Consider the following 25,824-nt stretch of genomic DNA (forward strand, 5'->3'; position numbering starts at 1 on the left):
ATCGATGAAATTTACTTTCTCATAGGATTGTCGAGACATGGTGCCCCCATTTCTCTTTCAGGTTCTGCTCGTGGCAGTGAATGAGTGAGGAACTATATTCGACAATTCTATCGGCCAGGTACACAGCCTAGCAAATATGGGAAGATAAACATCAGGGATGTTCATGATTTTCCCTTGCGAACAATCCTCTTTACTATCACAAAGCTGCGGGTAGTGCGACACTTCATTTGGTGAATAGATCATACATGCAGTATGCGCTTGAGTGTCTTGGGCCAACTATATTCAACTGGTGTGAGGCAATACTTTCTTCGATGAAAGAGAAGCTGACCAAAGTAAAGAGCGGCAAGATGAAATTTTTTGTCTATGGTTCGATCTTCATTTCTTTTATTTTGGAGAGAATTCCAATGATGCAACGTCAACATGTGTCACTGAGTTTAACTGGTCCTAGAGATCCACGGATGCAGAGATGGGTCAATTTGATGGATAGACATGCTAGTCAGTCATCAATCTCATTTCCTACTACATTCTTCCGTTGGCTCCATCGACAACACATTGTCATCGAGGAGCATCCATATGCAGGGATGAATTTTCGTGGAGATCCATATTTGAGATTATGAGTGGGTGCTCAATGGGGTGCTATAGGTAAACTGTTTTTACCATGTGTTTTGATTTTTTAAGTTTTTACATGTTTTTGTGTTTTTTGATGTCCTCATGCATATAGATGTTGGCACTGTTCGACCAATGGGTCCTCAACAAGAGGTGGGTGAACCAATGAGGAGAAATTTCAGAAGAGTAGTTCTCCAGGATTTGGATCTGATCGAGACATTGGTAGAGTTGTAGGATCATATAGAGGGGTTAACCCTTAGTATATTGGATATCCGAATCGAGGAATTACCGATGAGACTACAACACCATACTATTAGTGTACCTAGACGTTGCCATGTTGTAGCGGCACGAAACAATGCAAAGATAGTCACCTCCACACCCCAGTTCCCTCAATGCTCCAAATAACCGCAGTGGATAAGCCAGCGAGCAACCAAAATCAGCACCATCTGCCACAGTAAAGGAACCCATCTGGTCCCAAACATAGTAGAGGTGAGTCTGGGGGCAGAGGTGGCTAGGGCAGCCACCTCGCCCCCATGTAGTGAAATCCTAAAGACCAAAAATTCCTCGCTCCTGCACCACAGCTTAGTTCAAAAACGCCAAAGGCCTTCACCTTGGCTTGTCCGCCAAAGTCGAACGGCATAGAAGGGATTCAAGTTGTAGACCTCTGAAACCTTCAAAACACGAACTCTCGCCTCAGCCTCCCGAATCTATAGTTGTAGCAAGTTGTCCTGGTATTCTTCTGTTGATTCTCAAAGCCAAAGACAAACGGTCCTCCAACCCAGGTTCTCAGAGCCAAAGACGAGGAAAAGGACTTTAGTGCTGCACTTTGGTGAATGATTCTTTATTTACACGTCACGAGGGTTTCAGATCTGCGTTAATGGGGGAAGTGGGGGCCAAAGATGCAGCTTTGCCTCAGGCTATGCTGGAACGCCTCAAAGATTTCGGCCAGGAACAAACCCTAGCGCACTCCTGAAACTCTACCGGTGGAAGTGTATAATATTCATAATTATCCGTGGCTAACTGGAATATTCGATTTTGCTCACTTTTTGCTTTCTATAGTTATTTATAAATAAAAAGTGAGGAAGGGGGACGTAACTCACTTTTAGAATAAAGGTCACTTCCTAGTAGCACAACATTGTGACTTAAAGGGGATCCAAGGGGGCCAAAGGGGGACGCAGAGATGGAGGCCACGCAGAAACATGGAGGGACTGCGCAGAAGGGAAGAAACACATGGAAAGAGAGGAATTGCATTGGAGAAGGTGAGCCTTAGGATTGAGAGAGGCAAAGGCTATCAAGAAGAGAGAATCCGTCTCATTTTGATCATTCAATTATGTGCATTTGTGATAGTCATTTTGACTTAGAGCACACTGGTTGTTTAGCTAGTCTACAGCGTTGTTTAGTGCATTGAGTGTCTCCATTCGGAGATCTCACCCTTAACCCCGAGGGACTTCGAATGCCTGCTCGGGCAAGGTATTTCCATTGGCATTTCAGCAGTAGTTTCATTAGCATTTCAGTAGCAGTTCCATCAACGTTTTGGAGGAATGCGCAGCACTGAGAAGGGGATGTAGTTCTTACAGGCAGGAGTCTAGGTTGAGGGTTTGCAGGAGGATTTTTGCTGAGAGATAGAGCAGGGGATCAGCCCTTGCATATTGGAGAGTATTGGCAGGGGTTTCAAGAAGATTCTTAGAGGGTTTCATTCAGTGGTAGCACAGAGCATTGAGGGACTGCGTAGAACCCCAAGGGGATGATTTTCGGGGGTCAGCCATTTCAGAAAAGCTTTCTAGGCTTTTCTGGGTTTCTTGAGTAGAGTCTGATTCCAGAGTTTCGGCCATTTCTGAGGAGGTGAGCATCCCCAAATCCTCATTTGATTTCTACTAGCACCAGCAGCACGACAGTTCTCTAGCAGCTTGGACATAGTTTAGAGATGGGCCATTCCTTTGCTATTCTGAGTATATTTCTTCACTTGCCTTGTGCAAGTCGAGGTGCCATCTTCCTGATCACCTCCTGTACTCATTATATCACTTAGTATAATAAAATGGCTTAGCATTTCTCTCTGCATTTCTTGAGTATCTGTTATGGTTATATTGTTATATGTTGCACCATTGTTATTTTTATCTCTTTGAGAATTCTCAACCATTATACCACTATGTGCTTTCTCATATACTCTTAGACAGAGTCTGGAAAGGGCCAGGTAGCCTCCAGATCTCTTCCTCTTTTCAGAGGTGACATATCTGGTAAATGCCCTCCTAGTCCATCTTTGGTTGGAGTTGGCTTGTGTTTGAGGAATATTCCTGATAAGGGATATTACAGTGGTGTCAGAGCATAGATCTGGCTCAGCCTATGGAGCTAGCAATCTATGACACCGGGGGGAAAATCCTACATCTGTTACAGAGGTTGGAGATATAGAGACATTGGGCGTAGGTTGGAGAACACTTACGGAGAGGGAGACTGTGTTTCGGTGGTGGATGCAGAACAGGAGGAGCCTGTGATGGACATAGAATAGAAGGAGCTTGTGGTGGACGCAGAGTAGGAGGCTCTGATGGCAGATGATGACAGGAAGAGATTTGCGGATATGCTCCTCAAATCAGGCAGGATCTATCGAGGCAGATTGAGGTGATGGGGCAAAGATTCATGGCAGTAGAGGCTAGACAGCGTGAGAGCCCATGGGCTTTTCCAGGTTGGTGAGGGATCGGGTGCATCCCACCATTTGCCAAAGCAGCGTGATATTGCGTAGCAGGTGGCCTCACATGCCCCTACACACTCTACCATGCCCACTTTCTTAGGAGCTGACATGGGGGCCATAGCCCAACAGGAGGTAGAGCCCAGACATATGGGCAATTATTTCGCAGAGTACCAGGCCTATGGGTAGGAGTTCAGGGAAGCCCTCTCATTCAGAGATTTTGTTTAGCTCCAGTGAGACAATAGACCCCGCGACCATCACAGAGGGTACTAGCATTACCATGATGGTGACACCCACTATGCAGTGAGTAGATTCCACTTGCCTACATTTGATGGTTCATCAAATAGTTCGACAAAGTCTTGGGTGGAGAAGCTGGACATTTATTTCTAGCTTAACCAAATGTCAGAGACAGAGGCCATCAAGGTGGCAACATTTCATTTGGATGGTGAGGCCCGGGATTGGTGGTTTCATGGGATGGTTACACTAGGGCACTCCACAATGACGACATATGCCGAGTTTACCAGGAGATTGATGGAGCTATTTGATCAGAGGGATCCAAAGTAGCATTTTGTTGAGTTGACGAGGCTCAAACAGACAGGGAGCCCAAAGACCTACATTGCAGATTTCTTGAGGGTCTTCGTGATGGTGCTAGACCTATCCATGGCACGGAGGGTCTATATGTATGTTGAGGGGCTAGCAGAGCCACTTTTGGATTTATTCTGATCCACTAGACCAGCCACACTCCAGGATGCTATTAGCAGGACCGGGGACTTACAGGATGTCTTACCTAGGACCTGGACACCTTACCCCCAGAGACAGACTTTTCAGTCTAAGGGGAAGGATGTGAGGATTCCACCTCCAAAGAGGAATCCAGGACGAGTACAGCTTGATGACGATGCCAAGAGGGAGCTGAAGAAGAAGTGGTTGTGCTTCACCTATCAGGAGCCATGGGCACTAGGACATATATGTGCTACCAGTAAAGCACACTTTATTGAGGTCTTCTCCAAGAGCAGTGGAGAAGAGGATGAGGATGATGTGGAGGCAGGAGATAGCCATGCTGTACAGGGACCTTTGCCACCTCCACCGCCAGCAGCAGGTGGTGCATCTTTTGCACCCACCGGAGGGGCCCTTGCAACATTACGAGGAGTTCCCAAGTATCTAACGCTACGTGTACGAGGGACAATACGTGGCCAGCGAGTATCAGTTTTGGTTGACAGTGGGGCAACCCACAACTTCATCATTGCACAAATGGTTGAGCAGAGAGGGATACAGATAGAGAACTTCGATGGGTTTTCAGTCTTGCTTCCAGGAGATCAGACCATGACATGTGCTCGTTATGTCCCAGAGTTTTCAGTGACGATGGGCACCTATACATTGACTGACCACTTTTTCATGGTTGATATTCCGGACACCAACATGATACTAGGTGTTCAGTGGCTTGTCACTCTAGGGAAGGTCAGTACGGATTGGAAGACCCTAGAGATGGAGTGGGATGATGAGAAGACAAGTAGGCATGAGAAGATATAGGGCCAGCACACATATCTTCCTGAGACTGTTTCGGCTCATCGGATGGAGGCAATCTTCCGGAAGGGAGACATAGAGTGGGTAGTGGAGCTATGTGCATCAGAGGCAGGGACTATAGGATAGATGGTACATCCAGAGATACAGTCCATCCTTGATCGGTATGCCATAGTGTTTGGGGAGATTCCACCAGGACAGCCACCTGATTAGGGGTTTGAGCACACCATCGAGCTTGAGCAAGGCATACAAGCAGTGATTATCACCCCCTATAGGCACCCCAAGGCCTATCAGGATGAGATTGAGTGAGCTATCCAGGAGTTGCTGGCTCTTGGGCACATTTGATTGAGCACGAGTCCTTTTGCTTCTTCCATGGTGTTGGTGAAGAAGAAGGATGGTACATTGAGGATGTGAATTGACTATAGGGCCCTGAACAAGAAGACCTTGAAGACCAGGTACCCCATACCCAGGATTGATGAGTTGATGGACGAGTTGAGAGGAGCATAGTTCTTCTCAAAGATTGATTTGAGATCTGGGTACCATCATATTTGTGTGAGGGAGCAGGACATTCCCAAGACCGCCTTCAGGTGTCACTATGGGCACTTTGAGTTTTTGGTGATGCCCTTTGGGCTAACCAATGCCCCCACTACATTTCAGTCCTACATGAATCACATCTTCCATAGTCACTTGAGGAAGTTCGTGTTGGTATTCTTTGATGATATTCTCATTTACAGTAGGACTTTGTAGGAGCATCTCCATCACGTTGAGACAGTATTGTGTATCTTACAGGAGCAGCAGTTCTATGCCAAACTCTCCAAGTGTGAGTTTGGGTTGACGAAGATGTTATATCTAGGACACATCATAGGGGTGGATGGAGTGAGAGTCCACGAGGAGAAGATCAGAGCCATCAGAGATGGCTAGAGCCGAGAAACGTGACAGAACTCTGGGGATTCATTGGCATTTGTACTTACTACCAGAAGTTCATCAAGGGTTTCTCCCAGCTTGGTGCACCCCTAACAAATTTGACGAGGAAGGGGGCTTTCAATTGGTCGGATACAGCGTAGCGAGCCTTTGACAGGCTCAAGGAGGTTATGAGCAGCTGCCCAGTTCTTGCATTGCCAGATTTCACGCAGCCATTCGTTTTGGAGTGCGATGCATTGGGAGAGAGGATCGATGAAATATTGATGCAAGGAGGTCACCCTATAGCCTATGAGAGCCGGAAGCTCCTTCCGCATGAGAGGTTGTATTCTATATATGACAAGGAGATGCTAGCCATCATGCATGCATTGGCCAAGTTCCGGCAATATTTGGTAGGTAACAGGTTCAGGGTGAGGACTGATCACAATAGCCTCAGATTCTTTTTGGAGCAAAAGCAACTATAAGAGAGGCAGTAGAAGTGGATCAGTAAGATCCAAGCATATGACTTTGACATTGAGTATGTCAAGGGTAAGAACAACATGGTAGCAGATGCCCTTTCATGTAGGCCAGCTACGTCATCTCTTATGAGCTTGGATACAGATTGGAGGGCTTGACTCTTAGTACAGTACTCCAAGGACAGGTTTGCTTGTGAGGTTCTGGATGGGCAAGTGGTAGATGACAAGTAAAGGGTGATCGATGAGATCATCTATTATAGGGATCGGATCTTCTTGACTGAGGGGTCTCAGCTCAAGAAGAAGATACTCCAGGCATCACATGATTCACCATTGCCAGGCCATCAGGGGTTTACCAAAACCTACAGGGCCATTAGAGAGTGGTTCTCATGGAAGGGCCTCAAGGAGGACGTACTCCAACATATCAGGGAGTGTGATTTTTGCCATAGGAACAAGGGAGAGATGAGCCATCCCACGGGATTATTGCAGCCTCTTCCCATTCCAGAGGGGAAATGGGAGAGTATTTCGATGGACTTCATCACAGGGTTTCCCATGGTACAGGGCAAGGATTGTATCTTTGTTGTCATTGATCGACTGACGAAGTACGCACATTTTTTTGCCATATCCAAACACTATACAGCAGCACAGGTGGCCGAGCTGTTCTTCAGAGAGATCTTCAGGCTACATGGTCTTCCTAACACCATCGTCAGTGATAGGGATAGTCGTTTCATGGGCAGGTTTTGGCAGGAGATTTTTTGGTTGGTGGGGATGGAGTTGACATCGAGTACCATTTATCACCCACAGATGGATGGACAGACAGAGATAGTTAACAAGTGGCTGGAGGGCTACTTGAGTAACTATCTCAGTGGACAGCAGCGAGCATGGCTAAAGTGGTTGCATTTGGGAGAGTACTGCTACAACACTTCTCATCACATGTCCATTGGTATGTCACCATTCTATGCCTTATATGGGTATCATCCTCTATCTTTTGCTGACATGATGTTTGGTGATAGCAAGGCTCCTAGAGCCAAGATTTGGATCCAAGAGAGTCAGGATATCCTCCAAGCTCTCAAGGATAACATGGCTACAACGCAGAACCAGCAGAAGCTGTATGCCGACAGGGGTTGGGTGGACAGATAGTTTGAGGTAGGGGACGTGGTCTACCTACGATTAGAACCATACCGACAGTCGTCACTGAAACAGAAGGGGGCTGAGAAGCTCAAGCCTCGCTTTTATGGGCCATACAGGGTGATACGTAGGATTGAACATGTTGCATATGAGTTGGAGTTGCCCCAAGGCAACAAGATTCATAACATTTTTCATGTATCATGCCTGAAGAAGGCAGTGGGGTAGCAGGCGACAGTGACAGATGAGCTACCACCCATGGATGATGAGGGGCATTTAGTGTTCCAGTCGGAGGCTATCATTGATACCAGGGAGAGGCAGCTGTGGAGCAGGATGATCCAGGAATTCTTGGTGAGGTGGAAGAATTTACCGGATGAGGATGCCACTTGGAAGAGTGAGAAAATATTGCAGCATCCATCACTACAGTTGCTTGAGGACAAGCAACATTTTGCCGGGGGAGATTGTAATATTCCTAATTAGCCGTGGCTAATTAGAATATTCAATTTTGCTCAATTTTTGCTTTCTATAGTTATTTATAAATAAAAACTGGGGAAGGGGGATGTAACTCACTTTTAGAATAAAGGTCACTTCCTAGTAGCACAACGTTATGACTTAAAGGGGAGTTAAGGGGGCCAAAGGGGGACACAGAGATGGAGCCCACGTAGACACATGGAGGGACTGCGTGGAAGGGAAGAAACACGTGGCAAGAGGGGAATTACGTTGGAGAAGGTGAGACTTGGGATTGAGAGAGGAAAAGGCTATAAAGAAGAGAGAAGCCCCCTCATTTTGATCATTCAGTTATGTGCATTTGTGATAGTCATTTCGACTTAGAGCATGATGGCTATTTAGCTAGTCTGCAGCACTGTTTAGTGCATTGAGTGTCTCCGTTCAGACATCTCACCCTTAACCCCAGGGGACTTCGAGTGCCTGCTCAGGCAAGGTATTTCCATTGGAATTTCAGGAGTAGTTTCATCAGCATTTCAGCAATAGTTCCATCAGCATTTTGGAGGACTGCGCAGCACTGAGAGGGGGACACAGTTCTTTCAGGCAGGAGTCTGGGTTGAGGGTTTACAGGAGGATTTGTGCTGAGAGATAGAGCAGGGGATTAGCCCTTGCATATTGGATATTTTTGGTAGGGGTTTCAAGAAGATTCTTGGATGTTTTCATTAAGTGGTAGTGTAGAGCATTGAGGAACTGTGCAGAACCCCAAGGGGGTGATTTTTGGGGGTCGGCCATTTTAGAAAATCTTTCCGGGCTTTCTAGGTTTCTTGAGTAGAGTCTGATTCTATAGTTTCAGCCTTTTCTGAGGAGGGGAGTAGCCCCAAATCCTCATTTGATTTATAGCAGCAGCAGCAGCACGACAGTTCTCCAGCAGCTTGGACGCATTTCAGAGAGGGGCCATTCCTTTGCTATTCTGAGTATATTTATTCACTTGCCTTGTGCAAGTCGAGGTGCCTTCTTCCTAATCACCTCCTGTACTCATTCTATTACTCAGTATAATAAAATGGCTTAGCATTTCTCTCTGCATTTCCTGATTATCTATTATGGTTATATTGGTATATGTTGCACCATTGTTATTTTTATCTCTTTGAGCATTCTCGACCATTATACTACTGTGTGTTTTCTCCTATACTCTTAGACAGAGTCTAGAAAGGGCCAGGTGGCCTGCGGATCTTGTTCTCTTTTCAGAGGCGACATATCTGGTGAATGCCCTCCCAGCCCATCTCTGGTTGTAGTTTGCTTGTGTTTGAGGAATATTCCTAATAAGGGATATTACAAAGTGTCTAGAGGGAAAATTCCCGCTTACTGTAGGAACCCTCCTTGTAAAGCCAAACCAGGTTCTCTTACCTCTCTTATTCACACATCGCAATATTTAAATGGATACAATATAGCATTGTGCTTTCTATAAGGAGAAATTCGATTGTGATTTTCGCAATATCTCATTTCGCAAATCGTTAATGGGCATTGTAGTGGCATAGCTTAATTACTTGTGAAGTTTGTGAAGTGCAATTTGTGAAATGACAAGGTGCTTATAATCGAGATATCGCAGTGGGAGGTTTGATCGTGCATCAAAAATTTTTAAAGGTGTTTTATGATAGTCACATGGAAAAGTGTGATTTGCGATTTGCAATGAGGATCTCATCCTTGGGTTTTTTTGCAAGATTTTTCAAGGCAATTTCTTAGAGTTAGATTTTATTATCCTAATACTAAAAATTTAAATGGGTCCCCATTTATATCTCTAACCTTAGCTATTGTTATTCATAAATGGAGGGATTGTTACATAGTACAACAATCTGGTACTAAGCCTCCTACTCTGTTGTCAACACTGCTCTGCACTCCTTGGTATCTGACTGACATTGATCCTCCTGCTACTAAATACTGTTGGTGTTAGAAAATGTAACTATGTTCAGTATTCAATAATGTAGTTGAGTCATTATGCAATGTACTTGTCAAAAGAACAAAGAAAAGAATTTTTATTATTGTCACATTGACTTATTAAAGCATGGGTTTCATGCTTGGGTCATCATTATATTAGTCAAAGTCTCCATTGTGGACTCCCAGGATTAATATTGAATTTATAGCGTCATTGTATATTCAAAGAGGCCCTTATTGTGGTTTTAGATATTGTAAAAAGGTTTTGTATCAAGTCAAATATGAATTATGTGTACTCCACATTATGTCGGTCAAAGGAAGATCAAGTCATTTTAAAGACCGCCATTCGACTCATAAGAAGCCTATATATTGAAGGAGATCAAAGTCATTTGGAGCACTCACTCTCTCAAGCAATTTTATATCTCTAGAAGAGTTGGGAAGTGTGAAGTCTGCTGCCAGAAGGAGAAAAGGAGTGCGAGTTTGGGGGAGTCTCTAGAGAAGAATAAAATTGAACTTTTGGTGTCTCTCTCTCTCTGTGTTTCATGGTCTGGTTTGGGAGATTGAATTCTCCTAGGGTTTTGCTACTACCAGAAGCTACATGTTGCTAGAAACTACTACCTAGTCGAAGTTGTTGGAAGGGGTCGAAGATCTGGAAGGCTAACATGGTGTGGAGGGAAAGTTTGGTCTTGGTCTAGGGTGAAGAGTCTCAAATAATACTGTTGAAAGGAAGAATTATCTTGACTGGGTTTTCCCCTTGAGGGGGGTTTTTCCCTGACATGTGCCTATATCTTATTTATCTTGTTTTGTGATCTTCATGTATGGATAATTTCTTGATGAAAGATAAGATAATAAAGAATTAGAAGAATACAACACACTCACAAGTAATTATCAAGAAAGGAGAATAAAAAACTAATATAATATCTTTGATTTTAAAACATGGTATCAGAGCTAAGGTCAAGAAGAATCGAATATCACTTCGTTGGCAATGATTCTCCCTCTATGGTGAACTACATAAGTTTGGGTTACGACACTGCTGGATGATGGATCAAGAACATCATCTATTACTTATTCAACAAGGTCATGATTTAAGGATTCTTAGTTTCCCTTACATGTTCTCTTATTGATGACAATTCATGGATCATTGATAGTGGAGCATCGAGACATATGACTGGTGAAAGCAAACAACTTCACACCCTATCAAAGGAATCATCCTCTCATGTAGTGGAATTGGGTGACAACAAAAGCTATGTTGTTAAAGGCCTGGGATCTACATCATTGAATCTGGATAATGGATTGAAGCTATGGAAAATTTTAGGGGCTAATATTCGCAGATGGGATAATTTTCCATGATTTTTCCTAAAAAAGATTCGCCAATTTCCATTTTTTATAAAAATGATTTGCCCAAATTTTACAATATAAAATTATTTACCTTAAAGCCAACATTATATAGAGAGTATATATAAAATCATTATAAATTTGAAAATTTTTACAAATACATCAATAAAAATTTTATGGTTTTCATATTAGTGACTAGTGCAATTCGCCAATGTTTTTAAACTTCAAGATAATTTTCCATCATTAAAATTTTCCCTGATCGAAGTTGCATCTTAACAACATTCTCTATGTTACAGGTTTGAAAAATAATTTACTTTCTATTTCTTATTTTGAAGATAAAGGGGAAAGGATTTCTTTTGTTGATGGAAAAGTATTCATTTGGGGAAAGAACTCTCGTATTGAAAAAGCTAGGGTTATTGGCATTCAAGAAGGAAGTCTTTACCAGGTTGTCACTCCATCTCCTCAAGATTTGGTTCATATGGAAATAAGTCTCATTGAACTATGGCATCAAAGATGTGGTCATCTCCATTATAGGATCATTCCTACTCTTAGTCAGCTGGTTCATGGTATTCCTGATATGAAGTTAGATCATGAAGATGTGTGCAAGGGATGCTCTTTGGGGAAGCATACTAGAAATCCATTTCATCATAGTGAATCTAGATCTAAAGAAATATTAGATCTCATGCATTTCAATGGTTGTGGGGCCATTTTTGACAAGTCACTTGGAGATCATCTCTACTATGTAACATTCATTGATGAGCATTCAAGAAATACATGGCTCTACCTACTCAAAACCAAATATGAAGTATTTGATGAGTTCAAGGAGTTCAGGGCTGAGGTGGAAACCCTAACTAAAAACAGGATAAATACTCTAAGATCTGACAATGGTGGGAAATACACCTCTAAAGAGTTGATTGCATATTGTAAGGATGTAGTTATTAAGAGGGAGCTCATTATTCCCTAATATATTGAACAAAACTGATTGGCCAAAAGGAAGAATAGTTCAATCGAAGAAGGCATTCAAACTATGTTCCTTGATCAAGATCTATCAAAGTTATTATGTGGTGAAGCAGAAATAATTGTTGTGTATGTTAAAAATATAAGTCCTCATAAGAGTCTTGATAATAATACACCCGAAGAAGCATTCATAGGACATAAACCGAGTGCGGATCATCTCCACATATTTGGAAGTCCAACATATATTCATGTTCCAAAAGACAAGTGAAAGAAGTTGGACTCAACAAGCATCAATGGAATAATCATTGGTTATAGTATTTCCTCAAAAGCATATAGAATTTATATAAAGGAAGGAAGACACATTGAAGTAAGCAGGGATGTCATATTTGATGAGAATCAAGCCTACAACAAATCAAAGGACATTCGCATTGATTCTGATGACGAAGAAGTTCTCGTATTTGAAGAAGACGAAATTCATCATGAAGATCCTTCTAATGTTAAAGAAGAAGGACCAAGTGCTCCTATTCAATCAGTGGTTATCCCAACCACAAGGAAGAGGCCAAATTGGTTGAAAACTATATTAGAATATGCTGAAGGGCATGAAGCTGTTAAAGGGTCCTCTAGGGAAAGTAAGAAACTGAAAAGATATTCTAGATATGCTGCATATAAAACAAAATTGATTGAAAGAAAATCATCTACATTCAAGGAATTTGAGCATGAAGAAGTTTGGAAGAAAGTTATGAAGGAAGAATATCAATGAATCATGTAGAATGGGGTTTGGGAAATCATTCCTAGACCTAGTGACAAATCGGTTGTCACATCGAAGTGGATCTATAACATCAAACATGTTGTTGATGGAAGTATAGACAAATACAGAGCAAGGTTCATAAAAAGGGGTTTCTCTCAAAATGAAGGCATTGATTATGAAGAAACCTTTGCACCTACAGCAAGGTACACTACCATTAGATCATTGGTTTCATTAGCGGCTACAATGAGGTGGAATATCCATCAAATGGATGATAAGACTATATTTCTAAATGGGACCATTGATGAGGAAGTGTACATCGAACAACCTGAGGGATTTGAAGTAAATAGCAGGGACTCTCATGTCTGCAAACTCAAGAAGGCCTGATATGGCTTGAAGCAAGCACCAAGGGCATGGTATGCAAGAATGGATGCATATCTTCTCAAAATTGGGTTCGTGAATATTACTACTGATCCGAATTTATATATCAAAGTCATGAATAATGAGCCCGTCATTATTATACTATATATGGATGATCTATTCATCACTAGCGTAGAATGAAGAATTCAAGAATGCAAGAAGATGTTGCCAGCTGAATTTGAGATGAAGGGTCTAGGACTAATGCATTACTACCTAGGTCTAGAACTATGGCAGAAACCTATGGAGATATATTTGGGCAAAGGAAAGTAAAGCATCAAGTTATTGCAGGTATTTAGGATGACAGACTCCAAGCTGATGGTTACTCCTATGATCACCAATCTTAAGAATTTGAGGAGTTTCAACTCTAGTATCATGGATCCTACCTTATATCGACAATTGGTGGGCTCCCTGATGTATTTGGTAAATAATAGGCCAGATATATGTTTTACAGTGAACATTATTAGACAGTTTTAGTTGGAGCCTCATCATGATCACTAGATAGCTTCCAAACATATATTGAGGTATCTTCATGGCACCATACATCACTGCCTGAAGTATGATAGTGAGGAAGTCAAGTTAATTGGCTTCACATACTCTGATTGGGGTGGAAATGAGACCGATGGAAGAATAATTACCGGAGGATGATTTATTCTAGGATCTCATGGATGAGTAGGAAGAAAGATCTCGTTGCATTGAGCAGTGCCGAGGCAGAATATGTGACTACATGTGAAGTAGGAAAAGAGGTTGACAGGTTAAGGAAGCTTCTTACAAATTTTTTTGAAATGTCTTTGGGTCCTAATATGATTAATTGTGACAACCAAAGTTGTATCAAGATGTCTGTAGATCCTGTGTTTCATTCAAGGATGAAACATATCAATAATAAGTTCCACTTTATTAGGAACTTGGTGCAAGATGGGATCGTGAAGATAGAGTATGTTCTGACAAATGAATAGGTAGAGGACATACTGGAAAATGCTCTTCCTAATAAGAAGCTCGAATATCTAAGAAACATTTTGGGTTTGGTAGATATTTGTGACCATATTGATGATAAGGAAATGGAAGAGATTTGTTGAGGATTTGTGAGTGAAGCATTTTCTGGGGAGACATCTAACCAACACTATGCGTTGATGTCTGGAATCCCGGAATTGAAAAAGGTGGTGTTGTTTATTGAGCTATATTTTGGATACACACCTATATGTTTGGGTTGGTGGTTAGCAAGTAAGCCTGATGGTGCCTAGAGGGGATGAAAGATCCAGTCCACCTTAGTCCCTCCTAGATAGGTTGCCCTAGTCAGGAATCTAGTCCATGACATTGCGATGCCTAAATTGTTGAGTGACTGGTTGGATAGATTGCCCTAATCAAGACTCTACTCCATGGCAGTGTGAGGCCTAAACTGTTGAGTGACTAGTTAGATAGATTTCCCTAGTTAGGAATCTAGTCCATGGCATTGTGGTGCCTAAAATTTCTTCATCTTTTCATATAGTTTGAGATCTTCCATTGTATATGTACATTATGAATACCTCCCTAGTTAAGAGGGAGCGTTAGAAAGTGTAAATAGGTTCAATATTCAATAATGTAATTGAGTCATTATGTAAAGTACTTGTCAAAAGAACAAAGAAAATATTTTTTATTATTGTCACAATGACATATTAAAGCATGGGTTTCATGCTTGGGTCATCATTATATTAGTTAAATTCCCCATTGTGGACTCCTAGGATTAATATTGAATTTATAAAGTCATTGTATATTCTAATAGACCCTTCTTAGGCTTTCGGATCATGTAGAAAGGTTTTATATCAAGTCAAATATGAATTATGTGTCCTCCACATCATGTCGGCCTACAGAGGATCAAGTTGGACTAAAGACTCCCATTCGACTCATAAGAAGCATATATATTGAAGGAGGTTGAAGGAGGTCGAAGTCATTTCAAACTCTCACTCTCTCAAGCAATTTGATTTCTCTAGAAGAGCTGGGAAGTATGAAGTCTGCCTCTATAATGATAAAAGGAGTGTAAGTTTGGGGGAGTCTCTAGAGAAGAAGAAAATTGAGCTTTTGGTGTGTCTCTTTCTCTTTGTTTCATGGTCTGGTTTGGGATATCAAAGTATCCTAGGCTTTCTCTGCTGCCTAGTTGAAGTTGTTGGAAGGGGTCGAAGATTTGGAAGGCTAACATGGTGTGGAGTGAAGTCTGGTCTTAGTCTAGGGTGAAGAGTCTCAAAGAATACTATTGAAAGGAATAATTACTTTGACTAGGTTTTCCCCTCGAGGGGGGTTTTTCCCTGGCATGTGCCTATACCTTGTGTCTCTTGTTTTTTGATCTTCATGTATGTATAGTTGCTTGATGAGAGATAAGATGATAAAGAAGTAAAATAAGCCAACACGCCACAAGTAATTATTAAGAAAGGTGAATCAAACCCTAATATAATATCTTTGATTTTCTAATAGTTGGCCCGCATAGCAAGGTAATGATCCATGAGGAGAACACCTCAATGGACCCTGCCCAAATTTTTGTAACTCTTGGACTAAGGATCTACATCACTCCACCTCGTTCCTGGAGGTATAGCTTCATTTTCTCCCTCTACAAACTTGGCTCAAACTCTCCCCCTATTGGAGGTTTCTTCTTGAGTGGATGTATCCACTCTTCCTCCTCTTTTCTTATCCATTTGTGGCTACTCCACAATTTCTTAAGGCTTCTTTTGAGGTTGCATGTTGAGAGGTCTAGCATTCTCCCACTCAAAAACCACATATTTAGTCTATGCCTTGCTCCTCAAGGCTTTGCATACATCTTCTACCTCAAGTGCATACAGGTTCTTGACTCGAACCCTGATCCGCTTCACCTATCATGTGTCTATGTCTCTTAGTAATGCCTTTTCTTTGCTAAAGATCACATCATACCCACAGTCTTCCAAAACTACAACAGAGACAAGATTCTTCTTTAGACCCGAAACAAACATCACATCCTTGAGTTTAATAAGGGAGCCTGACTCCCTCTGAAATGTGATAGTACCAATCCTGGTCACACTGTACTTTCTTTTGTCTCCAAAATCAATGTTCATCTGGAGATATTTCTCCTCCAAGTCACTGAAAAAATCTATATTCCCCATCATATGGACCGAGGCACTACTGTCTAGCTACCACACACTTCCCATCACTGTGTTGGCCATGCATGCAATGAGAGTGAAGTCAAGCTCTAACTATGAAGCCAAATATTCACTGGTTGCTTCTACTATAGACTCCTCCTTGTTTTCCTTCTTCTGTGGACACTCCATGGTATAGTGTGTGAATTCATGACACTAAAAGCACTTGATTTTGGAAAAGTATTTCTTCTTACCCTCTTGGATGGAATTAACCTCACCTTGGTACTTCTTCCCCTTGGCCTTCCTTCCTTTACTAACTAATTCAAAGTCCTCTTCCTTTTCTTTGGATGAGATCCCATCTTTTGTATTCCACCTTATTTCCTCTTGTACCAAGTCAGACCATAGGTGATCCCAATTTGGTAGTTTCTCCCTTCCATACATTGAATCTTGGTAATTGTTCCAACTATTGGGAAGGCCTAGAAGGTCTAGGTTTACCAAATCATCCTCTATACAGAACACCAACTTGACCAAGTTCATCATGACATGGTGTGAACCTGCTCAAGTATAGTGGAATGGTCTTGTTCCTTTGCATCTTGATATTTCGAAATTTATCCTTGAGCACCAACTTCATGTGGTCACTACTATTCTAGAATAGATCTATAAATGTCTGCGACATCACATATGGAGTCTCTTTCCCATGGATATTTGAGACAAATACTCCCTCTAATATGATTCTCCTTGCCTTGGCTACACACTTCTTCCATTTTGCTATATCCTTAGCGTTAGATGTTGTTGGTTTCATGATATCATTATCAATGAATTTGTTCAACACATTATCTTCTAGTACTTCCTCCATGTGGTCATTCCATGCAACATAATTTGATATTCCCTCAAGGGAATATGCGAGCCTTAGTCCATTGAAAGCCATCTTCTCAATCCTGAAGAAAACCCAAAACACTAATCTTCAAATTTGAATCTCCTACAATGACAACTTCGAAATGTTTGCTCTACAATGATTCCATCTCTGATACCATGTAGAAATTAATGTGTAGATTCAATATTGCTCATGAAATTTACTAAATCACAAGACTTGAAGCTACTCTACTGATCTGCGGAAGTTAATGACCCATCTAGAACACAAATAATAGACATGCAAAAGGAAACACCACACATGAACAAATATTTATCTAGGGGAAAGAAACTCCTCGAAAACCCTTACTATATATATTGCATTAATCAAATAATAGAGATGAAATACATATGATTTCTCAAGCTTGAGCACACCTTGCAAGTGTATAGTATTTCCCTCTGCTTGATTGACTGACTATAGCCAACACTTAGCCAATTTTCAAGCCCTCCAATCTCATCATTCCTTGTGTTGTTCCTTGAGAAATTAGGCCCCTATTAATTAGGAAATTTTCTCATCTAGATTGTGCAATTCCCTTAGGTCCTTCCTCTGACTGCATGCACCACCTGTACACATTGGAATAGTCTACAACTGATAGTACATTGCCTTGGAATATCCATATCAACTGGGTAACTCATATTCTATGCATGCATGAGATAATTTAATTTGATTGATTAGTTATTTGGATGATCACTAAGTGTGGTTGAAGTTCCACTTCCACAACTTGACCTTCCACTAGTTCCTCCAACAGTTAGAACTAGTTTAATTTACCATAACTCAATTTAACTAAATTAAACTGCTACAACTGAAATTAACTCAACCTAGGCTCCTAAAATTTAGGAAACCACTGCACATAACTGAACTTCATGCCCCTAACTTGAATTAACTAAGCCAAACTCCTATTTTTTAGGAATCAACTCAGGTAAATTGAACTTCAACTCATTAGCTCGAATTGATTGTTCTTAAATGAGTGACAAGAGCCATGTCACCTTAGTTAACTCCTCCAAGTTGTCTAATAATGTGGAAATTATAATTTTCTCAATTTGATTAAGGAAAAAAATCAAAATTGAGATTTTCTTGTTGCATTTTCAACAAGTATTGTATGTTGAGTCAAGCATGCCAAACACAATGACCAAAAAACTTGGAAAAGTATTCTATTTGGAAGTGTAATTCTTGAATGCATATAGTTATATCATATTCAAAAGGATAGAGAGCTCTGGATGCTCCCACAAGCTTGCCTGCCTGCATCCAGGGACTATTTCCAGCAGACTTGTCTTAGAGTCTAGGGATTTTAAGGCACTTTTCAAGCCAAAATTCTTGCCACTATCCATAACTTGTTGTAACTTTCGGAATCCATCAAACACATGATGAAAAGAATAATACACCAAAAATAACTCCAAGACTAAGCCTAACCATCCCCAATCAGGACTGACATTCTGTCAAACACTTGGCATCAATGTAATCTACAGGTGTAAACAACAGATCTAAGCATAAGGGTCTCATACTTATTTGAGATTTTCTATGAGGCACTGTTTCCTTATCACTTTAGTTGCAATTTCATCCATTAGGTCATAGTTACAAAGTTCATTCATATACAAGTAAAAACATGATGGGATCCATACATAGCCACTTTTATAATACATATTCATAACAACCATATAATCCACATATATACCAATATAATAGTCATGAGATAACAAGGAGAAATAACCTCGCGTTAATGATGCAAAAGCTAACTTGGTATGGGACTACCACGTTCCACCCGACCATAGAATGGTTGAGCCAAATATCTCTTTAACCATTCACCCCCGTGCCATATTCCAAGCATGAATGTGGGATCTCATAGAACATGTCAATCCAAAATTATCCAGGGCTCCCAGAGGCCATCCACCTTAACCCATCAAACAGTGATTCCACCTCATGGTCGAACATCACAAAACCATCATCAGATTGGTATCTACCCAAGCCTTCTAGGGCTCTGGAGTGTTTTTCTAACCAAGGCTTCCAAGAGTAGTAACTCAACCCACAAATTATTTTGGGCTTCCAAAGAATTGTTCCAACCAGGGATTCCAGGACTAGTAACTCCTACCCATCTAGGGCCTTTAGAGCATTTTTCCAACCAAGGCTTACAAGATTAGTAACTCAACCCAAGCTATTATAGGGCTTCCAAAGCATTTCTCCAACCAAGGCTTCCAGGAAATAGTAACTCAACCCAAGCTAAAGGAAACATGAGAACCAACCAAAACAAAAAAAGGAAATAACTCCACAATCACCATGGCTATCCAGAAAATGGAAAGCCTAGGAAAATCCACTGTCAATCCAGGAAATCCTCATTACAAATGATAGATCATGACTAATAATCCACATGCATATGCCATGCATGCCAACACTATTGAGGAAAACATACATGCAACTTGGTACCTGCAAGCCAAATCCGATGTAGTTGTTGATCCTGATGTCTTCTTGCACTTTCCTACTCTTCCTTTGCCTTCTTGTTCCAAAAATCCAAGTATCCACACCCTCCAAGAGTGATCCAATAAAAAATCTAAGTGTACAAGAGTATGACAGAGAGAGAATAAAGAGAGTGCTCCAAAACTGAAGTGACCAAGCTTCCCTGACCAAGTCTACCCACTGATCCTTAGAGGCCTTTTTATCAATGAGGCCTCTATTTTCTTCATTTTCCATTATTTTCCTTCATTTTCCTCCTTACATGTAACATGTGACCTTTCACCTTCCTTTTCTCCTAATTTCTATTATTTTCATAAATAAAATGTCAATTAATGCCACTTTGCCTTTCCAAATCCTTTGCCATTACCTTTGCCATTAATAAACCAAATGAACACCCACTAGGATGTTTTTCCCACCATTCATCTTGGAATATGTTTCCCATCACAGTGGCCTTATATTTTTTACATGGATTTTTAACTAGGGTTGTTACATAAAGCTATTTTATTCTATTTTCTATATTGTTCTGAAGTAAAGAGAAATTTCCCTCTCTTGGAACCCTCTTCTCATAAACATGTACCAAATTAGCCTTTTGTTGAATTTAAACTGTATAGATTGTAGCACAGGGATATTTGCAATGGTTGTTTGTCAAAGCGTACTTGGGACATTTTAAATATGTAGAAATTTTGAATAATATAACACTTATTCACAGAGATTATCCTAATTATACACTATTTTTGGAATGCATGCATAATGCATAACCTCCTCTACATTGATCATCAATTTGCAGAATCAAAAACAATTGCATGCACACATTGAAACATCAATCACACATATCAACATAGTATGTAACGGGGAAAGCATATAGCTGAAAAGCCCCAACTATCTGTATATTATAATGATAGAGAACATGTAACAATACATAGTACAATACTCCTCACAAGTACTCAGTACTATCTCCACCTGCTACACATGAACTAGCTTAGATCAAAATCAAGTCACAGGTTCAAATCTCCTCCATTGTTTGCCTGCCTCTACTGTGCAATCCAAGTTGAGAATGGCTCTGATCCAAGCTCGTTTTCCCTTGGCCTATACTACCCAATCCTCATTGGCAATCTCCATCAATGATTGTGCAAATCTCATGCACAACTATAGTCACAACTGATAGTAGTATCACCCTTTCACCCACCTCTAACACTTGTCTCCACTGAACTGTCCATGCACTGAGTTAACTGATGTATTGTTTAGTTGATTTATGAGTTAATAATTAGTGAATTAATTAATAATTAATTCACATCACTCATCATTAGTGTATTTGGGAGTTAGACTAAATACAACTAGTTCAACTAAGTCAAACTGAACACAACTCCATCAACTCCTCAATCAACTCCACCAAACTCAATCACTTGAGTTCTAACTAAATTCCATCATGCAATAGCTCAACTAACCCATAGGAAAAGCATATTTCCTTCTGGCAGTTGCATGTGCCACATCCGTAGCTCGAACTGAAGTGCTGCAAGAGGATAAGATAATGTTTATAGTCCAAATATTATTAAGAGCTAATAATATTCGACTGTTCTATTTTTAGACTGGCAGTCTAAAAATAGACTCCGCCCATATGTCTAAAAATAGAGGTCCATCTATTTTTACCAACATGACCAATCATCCATAAATAGCATCCTGCAACTCATAGACCATGATCAATATGTCTAAAAATAGACATAGTCTAAAAATAGACTTTGCGCCAAAAATAGCCTGTGGGCCCACTTAGTGAAGGCGACTTCTTTTCACTAAGCTCCATCATCTTGTTGCATTTTCAACACTCCCTCTCAAAAAGATATGGATTATCTGCAACCCCTATCCTTCATCTGTGGTATTCGAATTTGCTCCTGGTGAGCGCCTTCGTCAAGATATTAGCATCTTGATCCTCTGTGGGAATGTATGAAAGTAACATGATTCTCTGCTACACACAATCTCTGATATGATGGTACCTGATGTCGATGTGCTTGGATCTATCATGAAATACTGGATTAGTCAAGAGTTTAATCCAACTCTGGTTATCACAATAAATCCAAGAAACACCACTATCCAAGAACCATATCGATCCCATCACACTTGATCCCAAGCATGCGATCAACAAAAAATCCAGCTCAAACTGCGAGGCTAAGGCCTCTCCCACTGCATATCCAACAGCTTGCTTATTTTTCTTCTTCTGTGAACAATTTGTGGCATAATGTCCGTGCTGGTGACAGTGAAAGAACTTCACCTTGGACGTGTCCTGCTTCTTACCTTTCACACCAGAATGAGAAGCTTTCTTGTTCTTCCCCTTCTTTGCTTTGGCAGCCAAAGCACAATTTTCTTCATCAGATGCATTTGATGAAGATCCGTCCCTGGTATTCCACCTGATCTCCTCTTGCACAAGATCAGACCAAAGTCTCTCCCATCCTGGAAATTTCTCCCGACCATTGGCAGAGTCCTGATAGGAATTCCAACTCTTTGGAAGACCAAGGAGAGCCAAGCTCACCAAGTCCTCATCATCGACAGTCACACCCACACTTCCCAGCTCATCCCAGCATTGGGTGAACTTCGTGAGATACTTGGGCATACTGTCTCCTTTCTCACACTTAATGTTTCTAAGTTTATCCTTGAGCACCAACCTCCTTTGGTTGCTCTTGCTTTGGAATAGAACTGTCAACACTTTCCACATCAAGTATGGAGAAGCCTTTCCATGCAGGCTGGATACAATGTGATCCTTCACGCCCTCCAACAGAATCCTTCGACACTTTGCTGTCTTCTTTTGCCAAGCCTCAACGCGAGCAACATCAGTAGGCTTTGGGACCTCAGCATCTATGAACTCCTTCAACCCATTGTCATCTAACACCGCCTCCATCATGTCTTTCCATGCAATATAATTCGAGCTGCCTTCAAGGGCAGACTCTAATCGCAATCCGTTGAAAGACATTTCAACTTCAACACCAAGAAAACACTGTTGCAAATTCGAATTCCACCAGCTCAAAACTCAACCCCTTCTGATCTAAAATTCGTGAGAACAAAGTATTTCTCGTACAGAGGTTGACTATATGGGAATTTACTGGATATCTCACCTTCCAAAACAAGGGTGAATCCAGGGGCTACCTGGCCCGATTACAGACTTTGCCTGAAGAAATAAAATGTAATCACTTTCTAAATAATAGATCTGATGATCAACTTTGCTCCGATACCATCTAGAAATTTTGAATAATATAACACTTATTCACAGAGATTATCCTAATTATACACTATTTTTGGAATGCATGCATAATGCATAACCTCCTCTACATTGATCATCAATTTGCAGAATCAAAAACAATTGCATGCGCACATTGAAACATCAATCACACATATCAACACAGTATGTAACGGGGAAAGCATATAGCTGAAAAGCCCCAACTATCTGTATATTATAATGATAGAGAACATGTAACAATACATAGTACAATACTCCTCACAAGTACTCAGTACTATCTCCACCTGCTACACATGAACTAGCTTAGATCTAAATCAAGTCACAGGTTCAAATCTCCTCCATTGTTTGCCTGCCTCTACTGCGCAATCCAAGTTGAGAATGGCTTTGATCCAAGCTCGTTTTCCCTTGGCCTGTACTACACAATCCTCATTGGCAATCTCCATCAATGATTGTGCAAATCTCATGCACAACTATAGTCACAACTGATAGTAGTATCACCCTTTCACCCACCTCTAACACTTGTCTCCACTGAGCTGTCCATGCACTGAGTTAACTGATGTATTCTTTAGTTGATTTATGAGTTAATAATTAGTGAATTAATTAATAATTAATTCATATCACTCATCACTAGTGTATTTGGCAGTTAGACTAAATACAACTAGTTCAACTAAGTCAAACTGAACACAACTCCATCAACTCCTCAATTAACTCCACCAAACTCAATCACTTGAGTTCTAACTAAAGTCCATCATGCAATAGCTCAACTAACCCATAGGAAAAGCGTATTTCCTTCTAGCAGTTGCATGTGCCACATCCGTAGCTCAAACTAAAGTGTTGCAAGAGGATAAGATAATGTTTATAGTCCAAATATTATTAAGAGCTAATAATATTCGATTGTTCTATTTTTAGACTGGCAGTCTAAAAATAGACTCCGCCCATATGTCTAAAAATAGAGGTCCATCTATTTTTACCAACATGACCAATCATCCATAAATAGCATCCTCAACTCATAGACCATGATCCATATGTCTAAAAATAGACATAGTCTAAAAATAGACTTTGTGCCAAAAATAGCCTGTGGGCCCACTTAGTGAAGGCAACTTCTTTTCACTAACCTCCATCATCTTGTTGCATTTCAACAAAATATGAGGTTAAAATGACAGAAAACCTTATTAAAATTTAAAACAGACCAAGGGATTTTATTTTGAAGCTGGTCTACGTTTTTATCATTTGAAACACTCAAGCATCAAAACTGTCATGGGACAAAGAAGAAAGAATAAAAAATAGGACATTGTTCTTCCCCGAGTGTAAAAGAGTGAATTTTTGTTCCCTCTGGAGATTGGGCAATGTATTTTGATCATCTTTCAAGAAAATGAAAATTTTGGAAAAGGATTTTTGTGATTCAATGTTATTCCTTTTTATCTTTGACTTGGCTTTCTTTGTAGAAATCCACACTTCAAAAACTTCTACATTAATTTGTATTATATAATCCTTAATAACTTTTCTTGACCACAATAAGAACAATGTACAAGTTTTATGAGAATTTGTAAAAGAACTTGATGCAATCCTACAATAAAATCTCATGCAGTGTCGATGGAACATTTACTTGACCTATTTTCTAGAATAATTATGGACTTTATAAGTATTTACAGATGATATTTTGGGATTTTAACTTGTGGTTCCTATGTTTTCATTACCTTTAGCTAACCTTGGAAGCATTTTGGAATTGGGATCCCTGTAAAAGAGGGCATAATTATTTTCGAATGGAGTGTCATCCACCTTGTTTATTGCTACCACTTAATACTTGACCTTTGGAATAACATCAATTCAGAACTAGTGAATTGGAAATATCTTATGTGTATTAATATGGATTGACCTTCTATACATTAAAGTCTGATCCTGCTCTTCACTGTTATTCAGGGGAATCTATTAGGATTCGACAATGCAAAGGCTGAGTTTTTGCATTGCATGGTGAGCCCAAGGTAGCACGTGTTAGGTTTCCTCATAATGATTCCCCCGAGATGGCTATGGATAGAGCTTTTGGTGATTTATTTCTAAAGGAATTTGGTCTGATCTCTATGCTTGATGTCTCTTACAATTGTTTAACTAAAAGAGATGAATTCATTGTACTAGCTACGGATGGGGTATGCTGAGATTCTGATTACAAATTTATCATTAATACTTATCTTTTTTGTGCAATTTAGACGTACTTAGAGATCAATATTTGATCTTTACAGAATTTATGATGGTCTGGGATGTATTTTCTAATAAGGAGGTTGGGACATTGTGGCATCAACACCTTCTCAAACAACTGCAACCAGAGCTTTGGTGGAGTATGTTGTTCGAGCATGGTGGTTAAAATATCCAACTTCAAAAGTGGATGATTATGCAGTGATATATATTTTCCTCAATAATTATCTACCATATGAGCCAAAATAAAATAAAAAAATCCAGTGGCGCAGGTTCCTAGTAGTCAATTAATGCCATATGAGATCACTTCAGTGTCAACTACAGATTCATGAAAATATTTGGAGACAAGAACGTAAAAGACTTCAGTGAGACAAATATCCCCACATTAGAGCGTGCAAACGCATTCAGGAATGCTAATGATCTAAATGATGCATCTCAAAATTTAAACAAAGTTAAGAGTTCGAAGGAACCAAAGGGCCCAGAGAGAACACAATCCTAGAGAAAACTTGTTGAGTATATTTTGGCTAATGATGATGAGGAATGGTTTGCTCTTGATGGTGCTACAAGGGTGAACTCTCTTCTTAATATTCCTAAGTTTTTGATAGGATACAAAAAGGTTGGAGTACTAAGGAAGTGGTTTTGAATCCTCTCAAATAAATATCAAGTTTGGGAGCCTCAATAGGCTCAAATTGTCAATTTTTTAATCGTGTCCAACTTTCTTTTGTTGGACTCGGGTGGTATGTTATATAATAATTTCTTGTTAACAATGTCTTTGTAAGAAAAATATAGTTCCATCTCTTACTTTAGGAAAACCAATGGAAAAAATAATGACACAACCTTTTTATTACTTCAG

General features: G+C 40.3%; 1 pseudogene; it reads left to right on the forward strand.

Annotated features, from left to right (window-relative positions):
* The first annotated feature begins 1,786 nt into the window (after window positions 1–1,786).
* On the forward strand, window positions 1,787–25,614 carry LOC149191945 (putative protein phosphatase 2C 66; annotated as a pseudogene).
* Window positions 25,615–25,824: the final 210 nt, after the last annotated feature.

Source organism: Pinus tabuliformis, chromosome 2_2, assembly GCF_031772625.1.
Source record: "Pinus tabuliformis cultivar Carrire ecotype Pingquan chromosome 2_2, CPIR1, whole genome shotgun sequence".
NCBI lineage: Eukaryota > Viridiplantae > Streptophyta > Pinopsida > Pinales > Pinaceae > Pinus > Pinus tabuliformis.